We start from the raw sequence: 14,487 nt of genomic DNA on the forward strand, positions 1-14,487 counted from the left end.
CTGCCTCTTGGGCCGCCTCTGCGCAGATGACGCAGGGACATTTGGGCCCTTCCTGGCCAGCAGGCTGAGGCTCCAGCAGCACCGGAATGAGGGAGGGCTTGACCCAGATGGTGTAGATTTGGACGCCATCCCCTTTCTTCTCTGACAGCTCCTCCTCGTGGCTGTCTTCTTCTGGGGACAGCGGTGGGTCTGCGTTTGCTTGCCCTGCAGAGTCCCTGGAGACGTGCGGGAGCCCTGCCCACTGCCCACTGGGAGCTGACAGCTGGCTTGGCGAGGGGCTGGGGGGGCAGGCGTCCGGGCTCGGGGCCTGTGGCCTAATGTAAGGGCTGCTGCTGCCACGAACTGGGGCACGGGCTCTGGCTGTGGGCGCTTGAAGGTCCCAGGGCTCTGACCATGCCTCCCGTGGCATGGGCACGGGGAGCCTCTTTTCTCTACGCCTGCAGCTTTGGTCTCCGCTGCGTTCTTCTTGGGGCAGCTCGAGGAGGCTGCAGATGTCTGAGAGCTCCTCGCAGCAGGCCCCATCCTTGGTCGGTGCCACTGGCAGGACGGCCTTGGCTGCTTTCCCTGCCCACTGGCCACTGAGAGCTTCCAGGTCACTTGGCAAGGGGCTGAGGGCGCAGCGGTCTGGAAAGCCGTCCGGGGTGGGGGGCTTTGCCCTGGTGTAAGAGCTTGTGAGGCTGAGCCCTGGGCCATGGCCTGTGGTTGCAGCTGCTTGAGAGCTCCCGGGCTCTGCCCAGGCCTGGCGTGGGAGGGACACTGAGCTGCATTGCTGCCCACTACTCCAGCTTTCCTCTGTGTTTTCATCCCCTGTTGACAGCTGGAGGAGGCTGGAGATATCCCAGAGACTCTCATCCTCAGAGCAGGTCTCGTCCTGGCTCTCTGCCACTGGCAGCACTGCCCCCGCTGCTGCCCCGGCCCACTGCCCACGGAGGGCTTCCAGATGGCTTGGGAAGGGGCTGGGGGGACAGCAGGGGCTTTGCAGGGCAGAGTCCTGCCTCTCTGACCCTGCTGCTGCGGATGTTCCTGCTCTGGCTGCCTGCATACCTTGTTCCACCTCCGTCTGTGGCTCCGGCTTCTGGCCACGCCGCCGCATCCCGACCGCCAGCCTGCTGCGGGCGGCGCGTGCCACGCGCTGCAGGGTGCCCAGCACAGCGCGGCCGCGGCCTCTGGGGCTGCGCGGGGCAGCTGCCTGGCTCTCTGCCCCTGCTGCTCTCACCTGCTCAGCCACGGCAGCAGCAGAAGAGGTGCTCTTCTCCTCTTCCTGCGCTGCTGCCTGCGTCTGCCAGTTGTCCACCTGCGGTGAGGAGGAGGAGGAGAAGGCGGTGTGGGATGGAGGCGATTGCCATGGCACATCAGGCCTCTGCGTGCCCGCAAGCCCAGCCCTGGTGCCAAGGCAGCTCTCTGCTCCCCCATCCTTCACCTTGTGCTTCCTCTGCAAGCTCGACAGCCACTTGCGCGGCTGCAAGGTGGTGAACTTCTTCATCTCGCAAATCTTTCGCGTCGGCTACTTCCTCTGCCGCTGAGGTCTCCGAGAGAGATGCTGCCTCGTGAGACAGATGCTCTCCTGGGAGAAAGAGGGTACTGCAGGGCTCTGCCCTCCTTAAATAGCCTCCCGGGCAGGGCGGGGCCCTGCACTGTCACAAAGGCCCACGGGCTCAAGGAGGCCCCGCATCACAAAGGGCCCGGCAACCGCCGCTGTCACAATGGGCCATTTCCCAGCGCCCCGAGGACAGCAGCGCAGGGGGCACACAACTGGCTGCGGCTGGCTGCAACTACTTGCAACCGACTGTGCCCGGCACAAGGCTCCCCCGCTTTCCCCTCACAGACGCTCCAGCCGGCCCCAGCCAACAGCTCCCGCACGGCCCCGCTGCCCGCGGCCTCCCCGCACTTCAGCCCTGGCTGCATCCCGCAGCTGGCGCTGCCACCGCCCTGGGCAGCCAGCCCTGGCCGCGGGATGTCCCAGGCTCAGAGGGAGAAGTTACTTGTGGCAAGAATTGCCTTGCTAAGCTTTTGGGCTTGCCAACCAGCATGCCCTTCTGTGCAGAAGTTTCAATAAATCAAAGCTCTCGACCGTGTGTGTGTGGATCGGCCTCTTGCACCCAGCAGGAAAGACCCCGCTTTGGGACAACAGGGGGGTCCTGGGGACTTGCTGGGGCAGGACATGTGCTGTGCAGCTCAGCGTCTCTGCCCACACTGCTGGGGGAACTGGGCCCCTCCTGGCAAGCCCCCAGTGCAGGGCTTCAGCAACACCGCCGCCTACAAGGGCCCAACCCAGACAGCGTGCCCTTGGCTGGCTTTCCTGCTTTCCTGAGACAGCTCTTTCTCCTTGCTTCTTCCCCATGGCACACCGCTTGCTCTGGGATTTCTTGCCCTTGGCACCGCTCGAGGAGGCTGGAGATGTCCCAGAGCCACTGGCATCAGGCCTCATCTGGGCTCTGGGCCACTGGCAGCACTGCCTCCACTGCTGCCCCTGCCCACTGCCCACTGAGAGCTTCCAGCGGCCTTGAGGACGGCCTGGAGGTCCAGCAAGAAAAATTCGGGCAGAGTGGGAGCCTTTGCCCTGACGGGAGGGCTTCTGGTGGGGAGAGCTGGGTCATGCACTGGGGGGCTGCACTCTGGAAGGTGCCAGGGCTCTGCCCATGCCTGGTGCTGGAAGGCAACTCAGCTCCCCTCCTGCCCAGTGCTCCAGCTTGGCTGTGTGTTTTCTTCCCCTTGGGACAGTTGTAGCAGCATGCACATGGAAACAAAGTAACCAGAGGGTAGAACAGCCTAGCTCTCACTGCTAGATGCAGGGCAGGTCCACCTAACAAGAAGCCCCAGAGGGCAGAGCCAGCAGCACCAAAGGGCTGCCTGGTGCTGCTTTTCTTTGCTCTGGCCTCCTGTGGCCACTGCCGCCCCTCAGGCAGCGCTTCCAGGGTGCCAGCCATTCTCCGACTGGCTTAGGGGCTGCGGGGGCTGTGTTGTGGGGCGGTGCTCCCGGGCTGCTTTTGGCTTCCAGCTGCTGCAGGCAGCAGCTCCAAGAGCCTCCCAAGGAGGCTCCAAGGGGCTGCATTGGGGCAGGGCATCCTTCCAGCGGCCTGACATTCCACCTCTCCATTCGCCACACGGACACACTTGACTTGCTCTGAGCCAATACCAAGAGAAGAATGCAGCGTCTCCCAGCTGCCAGCCTGCTCAGGCTCACCCCTGCCCCGCGCTGCAGCGTGCCCAGCCCAGCGTGGCCGCGGCCTCTGGGGCGCTGCGGGGCAGCTGCCTGGCTCCCTGCCCCTGCTGCTCTCGCCTGCTGGCACAAGGCAAGAGACTCTTCCGGCCTTGCCCCCTCTGCTGCCTCGGCAGCCAGAGGCGTGCGCTGCTCCTCTGCCTCTGGAGCTCCTTGACTTCCTTAGGAGAAAGGCAACTGAGCAAAACACCCAAACCTCAGTGTGTTATCGACACCGTTCTCATTCCAAATGCAAACGACAGCACTGGAGCAGCTCCTGAGAAGAAATGAACTCTCCCCTAGCTAAAAGCAGGACCAAAGGGGAAATCACAGCTGACAAATTTGGTGGCTTTCTGGGACGGGGCTACAGCCTTGCTGGCAACTAGTCCAAGTAGTTTTGAAATGGTCGTCCCTTAGAGACGTCCCTCACATTGCTAACAAAGCCAAGAGAACATAGCACGTCACCTCTGCGTTTATCCTCCACCACTGGCACACGTGGGACCCCGCTCTGAAGGGACCCGTCAGACGCTTGCACTGCATTTGCACCCAGCACCGGCAACTCTCCTTGACAGAGATGGCAATCTTGGCCTCTGGGAAGCCCCCCGGCAGATAGTCCCGTTCCTCTTCCCTGCCAGAACCCTGCAAGACAAATTGGAAGAGCACTTTGGATTTCAGAAAGAATAGGAAGCAGCTCCAAAGCATCTCAGGCTTGGCAGGCCCTTAAGTCAACTGTGGAAACCGCACCATGAATTTGGTCTTCGGGTGAAAGGCAAACCAAGCTGGCCTTGGCCTCAGCAGGCAACAGGGAGATGAAAAAGACCTAAAGCAGGGGCAGGTTAAAGCCATCCTCACAAGCCCAAGGGTTCAATCGCCCGCTCTTGACATAGAGAAGAGCTTTTAGCAGACCTTGGGAAATGAGCCCTGGCGGCCAGCAAGTGTAGATCAGAGCCAGTGCAAGGACACGTGTCTCTCCAGTGAGCAGAATGGGAGCCCAGGGAAGAAACAGCTTGCTGCAATTGCTTCAGCCAACCAAAGCAGCAAATGTGACTGCAGATGAGAGAGGGGATCTGAGGGATCTGGGATGCCAGCAGAAGCAGATCAAGGCCGTCCCTGAAGCAGCAAGTTAGGAGCTGTCAGCCACAGCAACAGCCTTTTGGGTCAAACAGCTGACTGCTCTTGCACAGCAGCTTCTGTTCTCGCATGATGCTGGTTGTCACTTTCCTATTGCTTTGTAGAGAAGAAAGGTCCATCCTGCCAGAAGGTGCTCTGCTTGGGCAAAGAGGCTATGGCAGAAAGCCCAAGAGTCCTGAGCTTCTTTTAGGATCAAAAGCAAGAGTGTCATGCAAGAGCCACTTGCTGGTCAGTGTTTTGAAAGGTAACTACTCCGTCTGTATGTGACTTCCAAAAGAGTAAGAAAGAGCAAAGGGTAAGAAAGAAGAGAAGGCAAGAAAAGCCAAAAGGAGGGAGAAGAACTTGAGGGAAAGGGCATCACTTTAGTTTGTTGGGAGAAGAACTCCATGAGCTTTCTGCTGACTTTCAAAGCAGCAGGCGCCCGGCCCTCTCCTCTGCGTTCCTCCTGGCCCTCTCTCCAGCACGCTGCCTCACGTCCGACGACGACGACGTCTGCGTGCGGCAGGCAACGGGGGCTTGCCCGGCGGCTTCAGAGCAGGCAGAGGGCCCAACAGCCTGCCGCCCCTTCCACTCAGCCCTCTCTGGCACCGCCGGCCGGGATCCCCCCAACTCACAGGCCCAGCCCCGCATGGCCACACTGCCCCAGCCCACGGCAGGACTTCCCCCTCTCGTCCCCGCACCCCTCCCACCCCAGGCAGCGCCCTTCTCCTTCGCCCCACCCAACTGGCCCCGGCAACTGAAAGGCTTGGCTCTTCAGGAGGTTCTTTTCCCCCCAAATCAAGGAGCGCTGCTTCTTGGTCAAAGCAGTAGTTTTATTTCAAGAAAGGCCTCTCGATAGTCTGTTGTCCTTTAGCAGCGGCCCAGCCCCGCAAGACACGTCTTCCAAGAACTCCTCCTTCGAAAATGGAGGGCAGGAGCACACCAACCTCAGGAGATCCTGAGAAACAAACTTGTGCTTCCAAGAAGGAAAGACCCACCGGCTGGCTGTTCCCCAGCTCTGCTTCCAGACGTCCCTGTGCCGCCTTCAGCCTCCAGGACAGCTCTATTGCACCCACCCGCGCCAAGGGACACCGCTCAGCTGCCTAAGGAACAAGTCCTAGCCCAAGCCCGAAATATGATTCTCTTTCAAAACACAAGCTTCCTGAGCCTTTTCTGTGGAAACCAATCTTTATTTTAAACTTCCCCAAGTCTACCTTAAGCACTAGGCTCTCCTAGGTCAGCGCCCATGCTAAAGCACCGCTGGTAATTTTTGTCATGAAGCGGGACTAGAAAGCATGAGGCGGCCTTTAGCTTGTCCTTTGAAATTCAAGTGGAGAGCACTAGGAAGACCTAGCCCTACTTTATCCTATGGGACTTAACTGGACTAATTCTTGCCTACCCCTACTTGAAGCTACAGAACTTAACGGGACTTCTCCTAGTTGAGGGAATGGAAACAAGGACAGGTGGCCTGGGAGGATGGGGACAAGGGGAGGGAAACTGGGGACAAGGGGAGGGAAACTGGGGACAAGGGGAGGGAAGCTGGGGACAAGGGTGGGAAAGCCAAGGCCCAGCTCGACTTGAGTCTGGCCAGAGCTCTCCAGGAGAACAAGAAGGGCTTCTAAGGCTATCTTTCTAAAGAGCGCCTAGGGATAAGGTGGGCCCTCTCCAGGAGGAACTGGCAGACGTGGCTATCCGGCACAAAGAGAAGGCTGAGGCTCTCGATGTCTTCTGTGCTTCAGCCTTGGACAGCAAGTGCTGCAGCCACGCCGCCCGAGTGGAGAAAGGCAAAGGCAGGGACTGGCAGAAGAAGAGCCCAAGTCCCCTGCAGCAGAGGATCAGGTTGGAGAGCGTGTAAGGCACCTGAATGCGCACAAGGGACCCGCTGAGCTCCATCGGCAGGTCCTGAGGGAGCTGGCAGACGAAGTTGCTAGGCCACTAGCCATGGTTTTGGAAAAATGGTGGCAGTCAGGTGAAGTCCTGGAGGACTGGGCAATGCAAGGCAAGAGACCAGCAGGACTGGCCCCACCACTGAGCCCTGGGCGACACCACCGGTGACCGGCCATCAGGTGGATGTCAGTCCGGTCACCGCCACCCCCTGGGAGCCGCCATCCCGTCCCCCCAGGCAGGGCCAGCGGAGAGCCCGAAGTGCCTCCCTGAAGAGAGAGGGCCGCTGTGCTGAGACAGCTGTAGGTGAGGGCTTGACTCGCCAGCGCTCCAAAGACTGTCTGTCCCACGCCAGCAAGTCGTCCTCCAAGCAGGTGGCCCCCCTGACGGCCTGCAGTTGCCCCAAGTTCTTCTTTGGGCTTTGTCTTGTTGGAAAAAGGCCTCTTCCTTCAAGTGCAGCTGCAGGTGGTAAGGCCACGTGCCAGCCTGCCCCCAGCAGCTCAGTCCGTGGAGGTGGAGGTGGACGTGGCCGATGAAGAGTCCCAGGGCTCTGACCATGCCTCAGATGGGAGGGAGCCAGAGCTACTTGCTGCGCCACTACTGCAGCTTTGGGGTGTGTTTTCTGGGCCTTGGCAGCGCTCTAAGAGGCTGGAGATGTCCCAGAGGCTCTGGTCCTCAGAGCAGGCCCCCTCCTTGCTCTGTGGCAGGGGCAGGAGCGTCTGCGCTGCTGCCCCTGCCCACTGCCCCCTGCCAGCTTCCAGCTGGCTGGGCGAGAGGCTGGGGGGGCAGCAGGGGCTGCGCAGGGCAGCTGCCTGGCTCTCTGCCCCTGCTGCTGGGGCTGCTGCCAGCATGGCTGCGTCCATGCCTTGAGCCGGGTGCCGCTGTTCCCCCGGCCGCCGACCCCGTCGCCGGATCACAGCTGCAATCCTGCTGAGGGTGGCACGTGCCGTGCGCTGCAGCGTGTCCAGCACGGCGGGGCAGCAGCCTGTGGGGCGCTGTGGGGCAGCAGCCGTTGGCCGGCTGTGCCTGGGAGCCGCCGGGGCAGGAGATGTGCCGCGCGGGTCCCCGACTGCCTCTTGGGCCGCCTCTGCGCAGATGACGCAGGGACATTTGGGCCCTTCCTGGCCAGCAGGCTGAGGCTCCAGCAGCACCGGAATGAGGGAGGGCTTGACCCAGATGGTGTAGATTTGGACGCCATCCCCTTTCTTCTCTGACAGCTCCTCCTCGTGGCTGTCTTCTTCTGGGGACAGCGGTGGGTCTGCGTTTGCTTGCCCTGCAGAGTCCCTGGAGACGTGCGGGAGCCCTGCCCACTGCCCACTGGGAGCTGACAGCTGGCTTGGCGAGGGGCTGGGGGGGCAGGCGTCCGGGCTCGGGGCCTGTGGCCTAATGTAAGGGCTGCTGCTGCCACGAACTGGGGCACGGGCTCTGGCTGTGGGCGCTTGAAGGTCCCAGGGCTCTGACCATGCCTCCCGTGGCATGGGCACGGGGAGCCTCTTTTCTCTACGCCTGCAGCTTTGGTCTCCGCTGCGTTCTTCTTGGGGCAGCTCGAGGAGGCTGCAGATGTCTGAGAGCTCCTCGCAGCAGGCCCCATCCTTGGTCGGTGCCACTGGCAGGACGGCCTTGGCTGCTTTCCCTGCCCACTGGCCACTGAGAGCTTCCAGGTCACTTGGCAAGGGGCTGAGGGCGCAGCGGTCTGGAAAGCCGTCCGGGGTGGGGGGCTTTGCCCTGGTGTAAGAGCTTGTGAGGCTGAGCCCTGGGCCATGGCCTGTGGTTGCAGCTGCTTGAGAGCTCCCGGGCTCTGCCCAGGCCTGGCGTGGGAGGGACACTGAGCTGCATTGCTGCCCACTACTCCAGCTTTCCTCTGTGTTTTCATCCCCTGTTGACAGCTGGAGGAGGCTGGAGATATCCCAGAGACTCTCATCCTCAGAGCAGGTCTCGTCCTGGCTCTCTGCCACTGGCAGCACTGCCCCCGCTGCTGCCCCGGCCCACTGCCCACGGAGGGCTTCCAGATGGCTTGGGAAGGGGCTGGGGGGACAGCAGGGGCTTTGCAGGGCAGAGTCCTGCCTCTCTGACCCTGCTGCTGCGGATGTTCCTGCTCTGGCTGCCTGCATACCTTGTTCCACCTCCGTCTGTGGCTCCGGCTTCTGGCCACGCCGCCGCATCCCGACCGCCAGCCTGCTGCGGGCGGCGCGTGCCACGCGCTGCAGGGTGCCCAGCACAGCGCGGCCGCGGCCTCTGGGGCTGCGCGGGGCAGCTGCCTGGCTCTCTGCCCCTGCTGCTCTCACCTGCTCAGCCACGGCAGCAGCAGAAGAGGTGCTCTTCTCCTCTTCCTGCGCTGCTGCCTGCGTCTGCCAGTTGTCCACCTGCGGTGAGGAGGAGGAGGAGAAGGCGGTGTGGGATGGAGGCGATTGCCATGGCACATCAGGCCTCTGCGTGCCCGCAAGCCCAGCCCTGGTGCCAAGGCAGCTCTCTGCTCCCCCATCCTTCACCTTGTGCTTCCTCTGCAAGCTCGACAGCCACTTGCGCGGCTGCAAGGTGGTGAACTTCTTCATCTCGCAAATCTTTCGCGTCGGCTACTTCCTCTGCCGCTGAGGTCTCCGAGAGAGATGCTGCCTCGTGAGACAGATGCTCTCCTGGGAGAAAGAGGGTACTGCAGGGCTCTGCCCTCCTTAAATAGCCTCCCGGGCAGGGCGGGGCCCTGCACTGTCACAAAGGCCCACGGGCTCAAGGAGGCCCCGCATCACAAAGGGCCCGGCAACGCACCGCCGCTGTCACAATGGGCCATTTCCCAGCGCCCCGAGGACAGCAGCGCAGGGGGCACACAACTGGCTGCGGCTGGCTGCAACTACTTGCAACCGACTGTGCCCGGCACAAGGCTCCCCCGCTTTCCCCTCACAGACGCTCCAGCCGGCCCCAGCCAACAGCTCCCGCACGGCCCCGCTGCCCGCGGCCTCCCCGCACTTCAGCCCTGGCTGCATCCCGCAGCTGGCGCTGCCACCGCCCTGGGCAGCCAGCCGTGGCCGCGGGATGTCCCAGGCTCAGAGAGAGAAGTTACTTGTGGCAAGAATTGCCTTGCTAAGCTTTTGGGCTTGCCAACCAGCATGCCCTTCTGTGCAGAAGTTTCAATAAATCAAAGCTCTCGACCGTGTGTGTGTGGATCGGCCTCTTGCACCCAGCAGGAAAGACCCCGCTTTGGGACAACAGGGGGGTCCTGGGGACTTGCTGGGGCAGGACATGTGCTGTGCAGCTCAGCGTCTCTGCCCACACTGCTGGGGGAACTGGGCCCCTCCTGGCAAGCCCCCAGTGCAGGGCTTCAGCAACACCGCCGCCTACAAGGGCCCAACCCAGACAGCGTGCCCTTGGCTGGCTTTCCTGCTTTCCTGAGACAGCTCTTTCTCCTTGCTTCTTCCCCATGGCCCACCGCTTGCTCTGGGATTTCTTGCCCTTGGCACCGCTCGAGGAGGCTGGAGATGTCCCAGAGCCACTGGCATCAGGCCTCATCTGGGCTCTGGGCCACTGGCAGCACTGCCTCCACTGCTGCCCCTGCCCACTGCCCACTGAGAGCTTCCAGCGGCCTTGAGGACGGCCTGGAGGTCCAGCAGGAAAAATTCGGGCAGAGAGGGAGCCTTTGCCCTGACGGGAGGGCTTCTGGTGGGGAGAGCTGGGTCATGCACTGGGGGGCTGCACTCTGGAAGGTGCCAGGGCTCTGCCCATGCCTGGCGCTGGAAGGCAACTCAGCTCCCCTCCTGCCCAGTGCTCCAGCTTGGCTGTGTGTTTTCTTCCCCTTGGGACAGTTGTAGCAGCATGCACATGGAAACAAAGTAACCAGAGGGTAGAACAGCCTAGCTCTCACTCCTAGATGCAGGGCAGGTCCACCTAACAAGAAGCCCCAGAGGGCAGAGCCAGCAGCACCAAAGGGCCGCCTGGTGCTGCTTTTCTTTGCTCTGGCCTCCTGTGGCCACTGCCGCCCCTCAGGCAGCGCTTCCAGGGTGCCAGCCATTCTCAGACTGGCTTAGGGGCTGCGGGGGCTGTGTTGTGGGGCGGTGCTCCCGGGCTGCTTTTGGCTTCCAGCTGCTGCAGGCAGCAGCTCCAAGAGCCTCCCAAGGAGGCTCCAAGGGGCTGCATTGGGGCAGGGCATCCTTCCAGCGGCCTGACATTCCACCTCTCCATTCGCCACACGGACACACTTGACTTGCTCTGAGCCAATACCAAGAGAAGAATCCAGCGTCTCCCAGCTGCCAGCCTGCTCAGGCTCACCCCTGCCCCGCGCTGCAGCGTGCCCAGCCCAGCGTGGCCGCGGCCTCTGGGGCGCTGCGGGGCAGCTGCCTGGCTCCCTGCCCCTGCTGCTCTCGCCTGCTGGCACAAGGCAAGAGACTCTTCCGGCCTTGCCCCCTCTGCTGCCTCGGCAGCCAGAGGCGTGCGCTGCTCCTCTGCCTCTGGAGCTCCTTGACTTCCTTAGGAGAAAGGCAACTGAGCAAAACACCCAAACCTCAGTGTGTTATCGACACCGTTCTCATTCCAAATGCAAACGACAGCACTGGAGCAGCTCCTGAGAAGAAATGAACTCTCCCCTAGCTAAAAGCAGGACCAAAGGGGAAATCACAGCTGACAAATTTGGTGGCTTTCTGGGACGGGGCTACAGCCTTGCTGGCAACTAGTCCAAGTAGTTTTGAAATGGTCGTCCCTTAGAGACGTCCCTCACATTGCTAACAAAGCCAAGAGAACATAGCACGTCACCTCTGCATTTATCCTCCACCACTGGCACACGTGGGACCCCGCTCTGAAGGGACCCGTCAGACGCTTGGACTGCATTTGCACCCAGCACCGGCAACTCTCCTTGACAGAGATGGCAATCTTGGCCTCTGGGAAGCCCCCCGGCAGATAGTCCCGTTCCTCTTCCCTGCCAGAACCCTGCAAGACAAATTGGAAGAGCACTTTGGATTTCAGAAAGAATAGGAAGCAGCTCCAAAGCATCTCAGGCTTGGCAGGCCCTTAAGTCAACTGTGGAAACCGCACCATGAATTTGGTCTTCGGGTGAAAGGCAAACCAAGCTGGCCTTGGCCTCAGCAGGCAACAGGGAGATGAAAAAGACCTAAAGCAGGGGCAGGTTAAAGCCATCCTCACAAGCCCAAGGGTTCAATCGCCCGCTCTTGACATAGAGAAGAGCTTTTAGCAGACCTTGGGAAATGAGCCCTGGCGGCCAGCAAGTGTAGATCAGAGCCAGTGCAAGGACACGTGTCTCTCCAGTGAGCAGAATGGGAGCCCAGGGAAGAAACAGCTTGCTGCAATTGCTTCAGCCAACCAAAGCAGCAAATGTGACTGCAGATGAGAGAGGGGATCTGAGGGATCTGGGATGCCAGCAGAAGCAGATCAAGGCCGTCCCTGAAGCAGCAAGTTAGGAGCTGTCAGCCACAGCAACAGCCTTTTGGGTCAAACAGCTGACTGCTCTTGCCCAGCAGCTTCTGTTCTCGCATGATGCTGGTTGTCACTTTCCTATTGCTTTGTAGAGAAGAAAGGTCCATCCTGCCAGAAGGTGCTCTGCTTGGGCAAAGAGGCTATGGCAGAAAGCCCAAGAGTCCTGAGCTTCTTTTAGGATCAAAAGCAAGAGTGTCATGCAAGAGCCACTTGCTGGTCAGTGTTTTGAAAGGTAACTACTCCGTCTGTATGTGACTTCCAAAAGAGTAAGAAAGAGCAAAGGGTAAGAAAGAAGAGAAGGCAAGAAAAGCCAAAAGGAGGGAGAAGAACTTGAGGGAAAGGGCATCACTTTAGTTTGTTGGGAGAAGAACTCCATGAGCTTTCTGCTGACTTTCAAAGCAGCAGGCGCCCGGCCCTCTCCTCTGCGTTCCTCCTGGCCCTCTCTCCAGCACGCTGCCTCACGTCCGCCGCCGCCGCCGCCTGCGTGCGGCAGGCAACGGGGGCTTGCCCGGCGGCTTCAGAGCAGGCAGATGGCCCAACAGCCTGCCGCCCCTTCCACTCAGCCCTCTCTGGCACCGCCGGCCGGGATCCCCCCAACTCACAGGCCCAGCCCCGCATGGCCACACTGCCCCAGCCCACGGCAGGACTTCCCCCTCTCGTCCCCGCACCCCTCCCGCCCCAGGCAGCGCCCTTCTCCTTCGCCCCACCCAACTGGCCCCGGCAACTGAAAGGCTTGGCTCTTCGGGAGGTTCTTTTCCCCCCAAATCAAGGAGTGCTGCTTCTTGGTCAAAGCAGCAGTTTTATTTCAAGAAAGGCCTCTCGATAGTCTGTTGTCCTTTAGCAGCGGCCCAGCCCCGCAAGACACGTCTTCCAAGAACTCCTCCTTCGAAAATGGAGGGCAGGAGCACACCAACCTCAGCAGATCCTGAAAAACAAACTTGTGCTTCCAAGAAGGAAAGACCCACTGGCTGGCTGTTCCCCAGCTCTGCTTCCAGACGTCCCTGTGCCGCCTTCAGCCTCCAGGACAGCTCTATTGCACCCACCCGCGCCAAGGGACACCGCTCAGCTGCCTAAGGAACAAGTCCTAGCCCAAGCCCGAAATATGATTCTCTTTCAAAACACAAGCTTCCTGAGCCTTTTCTGTGGAAACCAATCTTTATTTTAAACTTCCCCAAGTCTACCTTAAGCACTAGGCTCTCCTAGGTCAGCGCCCATGCTAAAGCACCGCTGGTAATTTTTGTCATGAAGCGGGACTAGAAAGCATGAGGCGGCCTTTAGCTTGTCCTTTGAAATTCAAGTGGAGAGCACTAGGAAGACCTAGCCCTACTTTATCCTATGGGACTTAACTGGACTAATTCTTGCCTACCCCTACTTGAAGCTACAGAACTTAACGGGACTTCTCCTAGTTGAGGGAATGGAAACAAGGACAGGTGGCCTGGGAGGATGGGGACAAGGGGAGGGAAACTGGGGACAAGGGGAGGGAAACTGGGGACAAGGGGAGGGAAGCTGGGGACAAGGGTGGGAAAGCCAAGGCCCAGCTCGACTTGAGTCTGGCCAGAGCTCTCCAGGAGAACAAGAAGGGCTTCTAAGGCTATCTTTCTAAAGAGCGCCTAGGGATAAGGTGGGCCCTCTCCAGGAGGAACTGGCAGACGTGGCTATCCGGCACAAAGAGAAGGCTGAGGCTCTCGATGTCTTCTGTGCTTCAGCCTTGGACAGCAAGTGCTCCAGCCACGCCGCCCGAGTGGAGAAAGGCAAAGGCAGGGACTGGCAGAAGAAGAGCCCAAGTCCCCTGCAGCAGAGGATCAGGTTGGAGAGCGTGTAAGGCACCTGAATGCGCACAAGGGACCCGCTGAGCTCCATCGGCAGGTCCTGAGGGAGCTGGCAGACGAAGTTGCTAGGCCACTAGCCATGGTTTTGGAAAAATGGTGGCAGTCAGGTGAAGTCCTGGAGGACTGGGCAATGCAAGGCAAGAGACCAGCAGGACTGGCCCCACCACTGAGCCCTGGGCGACACCACCGGTGACCGGCCATCAGGTGGATGTCAGTCCGGTCACCGCCACCCCCTGGGAGCCGCCATCCCGTCCCCCCAGGCAGGGCCAGCGGAGAGCCCGAAGTGCCTCCCTGAAGAGAGAGGGCCGCTGTGCTGAGACAGCTGTAGGTGAGGGCTTGACTCGCCAGCGCTCCAAAGACTGTCTGTCCCACGCCAGCAAGTCGTCCTCCAAGCAGGTGGCCCCCCTGACGGCCTGCAGTTGCCCCAAGTTCTTCTTTGGGCTTTGTCTTGTTGGAAAAAGGCCTCTTCCTTCAAGTGCAGCTGCAGGTGGTAAGGCCACGTGCCAGCCTGCCCCCAGCAGCTCAGTCCGTGGAGGTGGAGGTGGACGTGGCCGATGAAGAGTCCCAGGGCTCTGACCATGCCTCAGATGGGAGGGAGCCAGAGCTACTTGCTGCGCCACTACTGCAGCTTTGGGGTGTGTTTTCTGGGCCTTGGCAGCGCTCTAAGAGGCTGGAGATGTCCCAGAGGCTCTGGTCCTCAGAGCAGGCCCCCTCCTGGCTCTGTGGCAGGGGCAGGAGCGTCTGCGCTGCTGCCCCTGCCCACTGCCCCCTGCCAGCTTCCAGCTGGCTGGGCGAGAGGCTGGGGGGGCGGCAGGGGCTGCGCAGGGCAGCTGCCTGGCTCTCTGCCCCTGCTGCTGGGGCTGCTGCCAGCATGGCTGCGTCCATGCCTTGAGCCGGGTGCCGCTGTTCCCCCGGCCGCCGACCCCGTCGCCGGATCACAGCTGCAATCCTGCTCAGGGTGGCACGTGCCGTGCGCTGCAGCGTGTCCAGCACGGCGGGGCAGCAGCCTGTGGGGTGCTGCGGGGCAGCAGCCGTTGGCCGGCTGTGCCT

This window comes from Pseudopipra pipra, chromosome 5 (genome assembly GCF_036250125.1).
Source record: "Pseudopipra pipra isolate bDixPip1 chromosome 5, bDixPip1.hap1, whole genome shotgun sequence".
In the NCBI taxonomy this organism is placed as follows: domain Eukaryota; kingdom Metazoa; phylum Chordata; class Aves; order Passeriformes; family Pipridae; genus Pseudopipra; species Pseudopipra pipra.